Source organism: Triticum urartu, unplaced genomic scaffold (assembly GCF_056163025.1).
Source record: "Triticum urartu cultivar PI428250 unplaced genomic scaffold, HENAU_Tu73 scaffold1, whole genome shotgun sequence".
In the NCBI taxonomy this organism is placed as follows: Eukaryota; Viridiplantae; Streptophyta; class Magnoliopsida; order Poales; family Poaceae; genus Triticum; species Triticum urartu.
In genome coordinates, this window is record NW_028259461.1 from 11732689 (window position 1) to 11742068 (window position 9380).

Below are 9380 nucleotides of genomic sequence, written 5' to 3' on the forward strand. Positions count from 1 at the left end.
TTTTTTCATTGTATTGAAAGAATTTTCAAAATGTAAAGGGGAAATTAATTAGAAAAAATTAGTTCTATAATTGCAAGTTAGAAAAAAGAAGTTCCAACTCTTTCAAGCAGTGTTTGTGTTTCTATTGGGCAAAGCAAGAGTTTATTGTAAAAAAAAAAAATGGAAACGATACTACCAAACGAAGTCTATTTTAATGAAAACTCTAATGTTCCTAAATTTTATGGACTTTCCCAATATCGACGATTCCCAAGATAATAGCTATTATTCTTTTAAGTTACCTATTATTTGAAGTTAGCCGCCATGGTGAAATTGGTAGACACGCTGCTCTTAGGAAGCAGTGCTCAAGCATCTCGGTTCGAATCCGAGTGGCGGCATTCTTGAAAAAGAATACAATAGATTAGAAATCAATTCGAAATTTACAATTTTGTAATGGGACCTTCCCCTTATGCTATTTGCAACTTTAGAACATATACTAACTCATATCTCTTTCTCAACGATTTCAATTGTGATTACGATTCATTTTATAACCTTATTAGTTCGTGAACTTGGAGGATTACGCGATTCGTCAGAAAAAGGAATGATAGTTACTTTTTTCTCTATAACAGGATTCTTAGTTTCTCGTTGGGCTTCCTCGGGACATTTTCCATTAAGTAATTTATATGAGTCATTGATCTTCCTTTCATGGGCCCTGTATATTCTTCATACCATTCCTAAAATACAGAACTCTAAAAATGATTTAAGCACAATAACTACGCCAAGTACTATTTTAACGCAAGGCTTTGCCACATCGGGTCTTTTAACTGAAATGCATCAATCCACGATACTAGTACCTGCTCTACAATCTCAGTGGTTAATGATGCATGTCAGTATGATGTTATTAAGCTATGCAACTCTTTTGTGCGGATCCTTATTATCTGCCGCTATTCTAATCATTAGATTTCGAAATAATTTCCATTTCTTTTCTAAAAAGAAAAAAAATGTTTTAAATAAAACATTTTTCTTTAGTGATATTAAATATTTTTATGCAAAAAGAAGTGCTTTAAAAAGAACCTCTGTCCCTTCATTTCCAAATTATTACAAATATCAATTAACGGAGCGTTTGGATTCTTGGAGTTATCGTGTCATTAGCCTAGGATTTACCCTTTTAACCGTAGGTATTCTTTGTGGAGCAGTATGGGCTAATGAGGCCTGGGGATCCTATTGGAATTGGGATCCTAAGGAAACTTGGGCATTTATTACTTGGACCATATTCGCAATTTATTTACATAGTAGAACAAATCCAAATTGGAAGGGTACGAATTCTGCACTTATAGCTTTGATAGGATTTCTTATAATTTGGATTTGTTATTTTGGTATAAATCTATTAGGAATAGGCTTACATAGTTATGGTTCGTTTACATTAACACCTAAATGATTACATAAAATAAAACCTTCATGAAATGAAGGTTTTTACTTTTATGTTTTATTTGAGAACCCCTTGAACGCCTTATCAAAGGGTTCTCAAAAATTCGAGATAGATCTAATTATACTTTTTTACTTATTTCTGCATTATATACTTTTTTACTTATTTCTGCATTAATAGAGCAGACGAGTAAAAAAAAGCAAACCTATTTAGGATAATAATTGGATAAGAGAGCCTCTACCCTGTCAACGGATAGGGAGAGAACAAAATCTGGATAAATACCAATTCCTATTACTGGTAAAAAGATACAGATTAAAATAAAGAGTTCTCGTGGTCCAGAATCCACAAAATTTGCGTTTGGAACATTAAATAGCTTGTATCCATAGAACATCTGGCGTAACATAGATAATAAATAAATAGGAGTTAATATCATTCCAATTGCCATTACAAAAGTAATTAGTGTTTTTGGCATTAACAGAAATTTTGGACTAGTAATTAGTCCAAAAAATACTACTAATTCTGCGACAAAACCACTCATTCCTGGTAAGGCAAGAGAAGCCATTGAAAAGCTACTAAACATGGTAAAAATTTTAGGCATTGGGATAGATATTCCCCCCAGTTCTTCGAGATAAACAAGACGCATTCTATCAGAAGCGGTTCCTGCCAAGAAAAAAAGTGTAGCACCAATAAATCCATGGGATAATATTTGTAAAATAGCTCCATTGAGTCCAATGTTGGTTATGGAACCAATTCCTATAATTATGAAACCCATGTGAGATACAGAGGAATAAGCTATTCTTTTTTTGAAATTTCGTTGACCAAGAGAAGTTGAAGCTGCATAGATTATTTGGATCGCTCCTATTATTACTAACCAGGGCGAAAATAGATAATGAGCATGAGGTAACAATTCCATGTTGATCCGAATCAATCCATATGCTCCCATCTTTAATAATATTCCCGCTAAAAGCATACATGTACTATAATGTGCTTCCCCATGGGTATCTGGTAACCACGTATGTAGGGGTATAATCGGCAATTTGACAGCATAAGCAATAAGGAAGCCAAAATATAAAAGTATTTCCAAGGTTGCAGGGTATGATTGATTAATTAATCTTTCCAAATCTAATCCTGGTTCGTTGGAACCATATAAGCCCATACCCAGAACTCCGATTAAGAAAAAAATGGAACCGCCTGCAGTATACAAAATAAACTTTGTAGCTGAATATAGACGCCTCTTCCCCCCCCACATGGATAAAAGTAAGTAAACAGGAATTAATTCTAACTCCCACATGATAAAAAAAAGTAAAAGGTCTCGCGAAGAAAATAATCCTATTTGACCACTATACATTGCGAGCATCAGGAAATAGAATAATCGCGAATTCCGTGTAATTGGCCAAGCTGCTAAAGTAGCTAAAGTAGTGATAAATCCTGTCAATAAAATAGATCCTAATGAAAGTCCATCGATTCCCAATCTCCAGTGGAAATCGAAGACATCTATCCATTTATAATCCTCCTTTAATTGGATTAAGGGATCCTCCAGTTGGAAATGATAACAGAACGCATAAGTCATTAGAAGGAATTCTAATAAACAAATAGATATAGTATACCACCTAACGACTTTGTTTCCCTTATGAGGTAAAAAGAAAATTAATGAACCTGCAAATATCGGCAAAACAACAAGTATTGTTAACCAAGGAAAATAACTCATGATAAAGTGATAAAGACAAGATACGTTTTGACCAGAAAAGCCCGTGCTCGATTATTTCGAGCACAGGCTTCTTCGGTAAAGAGGAATCAGACGATTCGAGTGAAGTTTTTTGTAACGTATCAATAAGATAGAGCCATGCTACGTGTTGTTTCAGGCCCTAAATAAACGCGGACACTTAAAAAATCTGTCGGGCAGGCAGATTCACATCTCTTACAACCCACACAATCTTCGGTTCTCGGCGCGGAAGCAATTTGCTTGGCTTTACATCCATCCCAGGGTATCATTTCTAATACATCTGTTGGACAAGCTCGTACACATTGAGTGCATCCTATACATGTATCGTAAATTTTTACGGAATGTGACATTGGATCTATAAATTTTTCTTTTCAACATAAAATTTTTCGATCTGGTAAAAATGAAATTAGTACTATAATGAGTCATATGTATTGTAGACACCAGACGAAGCAATGGTTTATCCAAACTTCAAAAAAAAAAATCTATTTTTTAATCTGTTTGTGAGAAAGCGTGAAGAGAGCCAAGAGACTTTAATTTTGGATTTCAACAATAAATAAGAAATAAGAAAGAATTTTACGAATTGTACAGACGAATTCGAATTAGCCAATAAATTGGCTATCGTCTTTTCAATATAAATTATTGCAATATTCAAATTGCAATATCAATGAATTACAAATACAAAAATTCATTTAAGTGAAAAAGAATACTATGCAATAATCTACTAAAAAAAATGGATATTCTCAAATAATACTAAGAAAATAGTATTGATTTCTATTTATTTTAATATGTGCGCCTTTGTTTAGAGGATTCTATGTCTAATTATTCAAAAGTCTAATTATTCAATAAATTAGATTGATTGATACGAGTGGATTTCCTATTACGATGGATGGAAGAAAGAATGGATAGTCCAATAGCGGCTTCAGCAGCTGCAAGGGCTATAACAAAAATTGCGAAAATATCTCCTTTTAATTGGCGACTATCAAATAGATCAGAAAATGTTACGAGATTTAGATTAATTGAATTCAGTATAAGTTCAAGACATATTAGAGCTCTAACCATGTTTCGGCTTGTGATCAATCCATAGATACCAATCGAAAATAAATAGACACTCAAAAAAAGTACATGCTCAAACATCATTAACTAACTCCTTATCAATCTCGATTCATTTCAATATGAGGGCAAGAATTGAACCGATTCAATTAATTACAATAGAACAATTACACAACAAAAGAAAAAAAAAAAAAAAAAAAAGGAGGTATTTGTTGGCAGTAGATGGATTTTACTAAATCAAAATTGTGATTCTTTAGTTATTTATTTTAGATTTGCAATTCTTATAATTTGTACTTTTTCTAAGTTTTCTTATTGCCGAGCCATAGTAATTGCACCTATTAAAGAAACTAGAAGAATTATGGAAATGAGTTCAAACGGAAGATAAAAATCGGTTGCTAAATGAATTCCAATTTGTTGAACATTATTTATGAGACCCTGTTCTACTATTTGGTTTGATCTTGTAGTCCAAAGAATTCCATACCACGACGTATCTGGGATAGTAGTCATTAGTGAAAAAACAATAGTTATACAAACGAGTGAAGTGAACCCATCTCCAATAGTCCAATAATTCTTATCTTTAGACCATTCTGAGCCATTTACGAACATTACAGCGAATATGATCAAGACATTTATGGCTCCCACATAAATAAGAAGTTGTGCGACAGCTACAAAGTAGGAATTTAATAAAAAATAGAATAAGGATATACAAACAAGAACTAATCCCAGCGAAAAGGCAGAATAAATGGGGTTGGTAAGTAATACTACTCCTAGACCCCCTAGTAGAAGAACAAATCCCCCAAATAGCATAAGAATCTCATGTATTGGTCCAGGTAAATCCATTATGGATAAAAAGAAATTAATAGTATAAAATTTTTCATGAACTGACTAAAACTAAAGGATTCAAGGAAGGAAAAAAGGATTAGGGTATTTTTTTGTGTATAAACTTATAGTTATAAATTATATTATATCACGAAAATCTAGTCTGATTTAAAATAAGAAATAATTTCCAATAAGCAGTAGTTTTTCGTTTTTCTTTATAGTTTAATTTTAAAGTTTAATAAAGAATTATTAGATTTTTATAACAGAAAGACAAAATCAAAGTTTAGTAATCAGTAATCGTTCTTGAATTCGAAGATTTTTCTTTGTTTATTTTACTTTCAGACGAATTCCTAATTGTTTGAATTGTGTAATCTCCCATTATGGAGATTGGTAACCGACTTAAAGCAATTTGATTGTAATTCAATTCATGACGATCATAGGTAGAAAGTTCATATTCTTCAGTCATTGATAAACAGCTTGTTGGACAGTACTCAACACAATTGCCACAAAATATACAAACTCCGAAATCAATACTATAATTAAGCAATTGTTTTCTTTTAATATCCTTTTCAAATCTCCAATCCACAACGGGTAAATCTATCGGACATACGCGAACACATACTTCACAAGCAATACATTTATCAAATTCAAAGTGGATTCGCCCTCGGAAACGCTCTGGTGTAATTGATTTTTCATAAGGGTAGTGAATCGTTATAGGTAAACGATTTGTGTGGGATAAGGTAGTTATGAAACTTTGACCTATGTACCTTGTAGCACGTATTGTTTGTTGACCATAACTCATGAACCCAGTTACCATAGGGAACATATTCATTCTAAATATCTATGAAAAAGATATGTTTCTTTCTCTTGTTTGAGAGAGCTTTTGTGTTGAAAATATTCTTACTATTATTGTATTATCTTATTTATAGTGAAACAAGTTGAGAAGAGGTTGTTAATAAGAGATTGCCCAGGGAAATAGGTAAAAGAAATTTCCATCCAAGATTTAATAACTGATCCATTCTCATCCTCGGTAAAGTCCATCTTATTGTGATAGAAATGAAGAGAAATAAATAAGCTTTAGTTAATGTAATAAATATACCCATTGTCATTTCCAAAATTCCAACTGCTTTATTCATTTGGAAAAAATCAAAAAAGGATATATAGGGAATAGATAAATTCCACCCGCCCAAGTAGAGAACTGTTACAAATAAAGAAGAAACTAATAAATTTAGGTAAGAAACAAGATAAAATAAACCATATTTGATACCGGAATATTCAGTTTGGTAACCTGCTACTAATTCTTCCTCCGCTTCTGGTAAATCAAAGGGTAATCTTTCACATTCTGCCAAAGAAGAAATTAAAAAAACCAGAAAACCTATAGGCTGACGCCAAATATTCCATCCAAAAAAACCGTATTTTGACTGTGCTTCAACTATATCAACTGTACTTGAACTGTTAGATAATCATAGTCGGTGATAACATCACAGTTCCCACCGCTATTTCAAAACCGTACATGAAACCTTAGCTTCATACGGCTTCTCTATGATCAGAAAAAGGAAAGGACTGTTTTGTTCCTAGCCCCGGGGGCGTAGATAGAATTAGATAAAATAAAATAGATTTGAAAGTCCTAAATTAGACCAAAGGAATTCCGTCTGCTAGAATAAGAAAAAGCGCTTCCGAATTGATCTCATCCTTTATAATATAATGAAAATTTTTCTTTGTTCAGTAATAACTTAATCTTGGAATAAAACACTTGTTACTTGTTATAGGAATTCAATTAATAAATGGAAAGAGTTGGGTATTAGTTCATGAGCAATTCTGCATGAATATGGATAGAGGAAGGAAATAATGAAAATTTTTTCTAGTGCACTCCATATCTTTTTTACTATTCTTCTTTCCCCAGGGAGGGGGTATTTAAAAAGAAAAAATGGATAAAGGGTTAATTCGTTCTTGATAGCCATTTCCTTAACAAGTGAATGGGAACATACTCTGGATCGGAATCCGAAGAAAGTACTACTTGATAATTTCTACAAATTGCAAGTCCTTATTATGATTCCTTTTATGGGCAAAAATCTCTAATGTTTTAGATTTTCCATTACTAATCCTTTATGTACTTTAGTGTTCCTAACCCTTCACTAACTTTTGGTGGATTCTTCTTATGGATTATTAAGTTATAGTAATAACTAGGAGTATTCTAGTAATGGAATTCCATATCGTGAATCCTTTATTCTTGGCCGCTTCAAGATATGATGACTAATTAAAAAATATCAACCTTGGGATAAAGAGTTTACACTGCTTATGTTTACTTCCACTTTTTTCTTGTACGTAGGAAATGAGATTTTTTCTTTTTACTACAAATTTATAAGCTGTTTTGTTTCACTCATATAGCTATCTAGTTTAACTTACCAACCCAAATACTAAATAAGAAAAGGAATATAAATAGTTAATGGATTTTATAGGAAAAAGATCTATTTTAACGAATCACACGTAGAGATATTGCTAGCACACAAAAAGTTAATGGTATTTCATAACTAATGGATTGAGCAGCAGCTCGTAGACCGCCTGAAAAAGAATATTTATTATTTGAGCTATATCCTGCCATAAGAAGACCAATAGGAGCTATACTTGAAATGGCAATCCATAAAAAAACACCAATACTAAGATCGGCTAAAACAAAATGATATCCCAAAGGGATAACTAAAAAACTTAATAAAACTGATATGACTGCTATAGAGGGTCCAATGCTAAATAAAGAAATATCTCCTCGGGATGGCAGAATATCTTCTTTAAAAAGTAGCTTAGTCCCATCTGCTATAGCTTGAAGCAGGCCCAGGGGGCCAGCATATTCAGGACCAATACGTTGTTGTATCGACGCAGATATTTCTCTTTCTAACCACACAATTACGAGTACCTCTATTGTTATTCCCAAAAGGAGGGTCAAAATGGGTAGAATCGATATCAGTCCATAGACTTCTTTTAATAATTCCAATTTCGAAAAAGAATTGATAGTTTCTACCTCTACCCTATCTATTATCATTTCAACGATCAACTTCCCCCATAATGATATCTATACTACCTAATATCGTCATGATATCAGCCAATTTCATTTTTTTAACTAGCTGAGGAAGAATTTGCAAATTAATAAACCCGGGTGGACGGATTTTCCATCTCCAGGGGAAAAGGCTATCATCTCCTACTAGATAAATCCCTAATTCACCTTTTGGGGCTTCTACTCTTACATAAAGCTCTTGTCTTGACAATTCAAAATTGGGCGAAGGTTTTTTACCAAGAAATTTATACTCAAAATCATTCCATTCAGAATTATTTTCTTTCTTAAAGCGTCGGACTTCTAAATTTTCATAAGGTCCTCCAGGAATTTTTTCTACAGCTTGTTGAATTATTTTGATGGATTCCCTCATTTCACCAATTCGTACTAAATAGCGAGCTAACGAATCCCCTTCTTTTTGCCATTGGACTTTCCAATCAAATTGGTTGTAAGACTCATAAGGATCTACTTTACGAAGATCCCATTGTATTCCAGAAGCTCGTAACATCGGTCCCGATAAGCCCCAATTTACTGCTTCTTCTCCGCTAATAAAACCTACTCCTTCAACTCGCTCTAAAAAAATTGGATTCTGTGTAATAAGTTGTTGATATTCAACAACTCCGCGTAAAAAATAATCACAGAAATCTAAACATTTATCGATCCATCCATAAGGTAGATCGGCGGCTACTCCTCCGATGCGAAAGTAATTGTGCATCATTCGCATACCTGTAGCAGCTTCAAATAGATCATATATTAATTCTCTCTCTCTAAAAATATAGAAAAAAGGAGTCTGTGCGCCGAGATCCGCCATAAAAGGTCCAAGCCATAGCAAGTGAGAAGCTATCCGGCTTAATTCTAACATAATTACCCTAATATAGCTGGCTCTTTGTGGTATTTGAATATTCTCCAAGAATTCTGGTGCATTTACTGTTATTGCTTCTGTAAACATAGTAGCTAAATAATCCCACCTTGTTACATAAGGTAAGTATTGTATAATAGTTCGGTTTTCCGCGATTTTTTCCATTCCTCTGTGTAAATACCCTAATATGGGTTCACAATCAATAACATCCTCACCATCGAGAGTAACGATCAGTCGAAGAACACCATGCATTGATGGGTGTTGAGGGCCCATATTGACTATCATGAGATCTTTTCTTGTAAGCGGTAGACTCATATCCTTTCTTCCTTAATTCATTATTCCATGAAAATGGATTATTCCATGAATTCCTCAAAGCGAGGCTCATCAAAATGAAAAATCTAAGACTACTATAAGACTACTAAAAAAATAATAAAACAAGAAAAAAATTTGAACGATTAAATTACTGCTCCCGAATATTCAA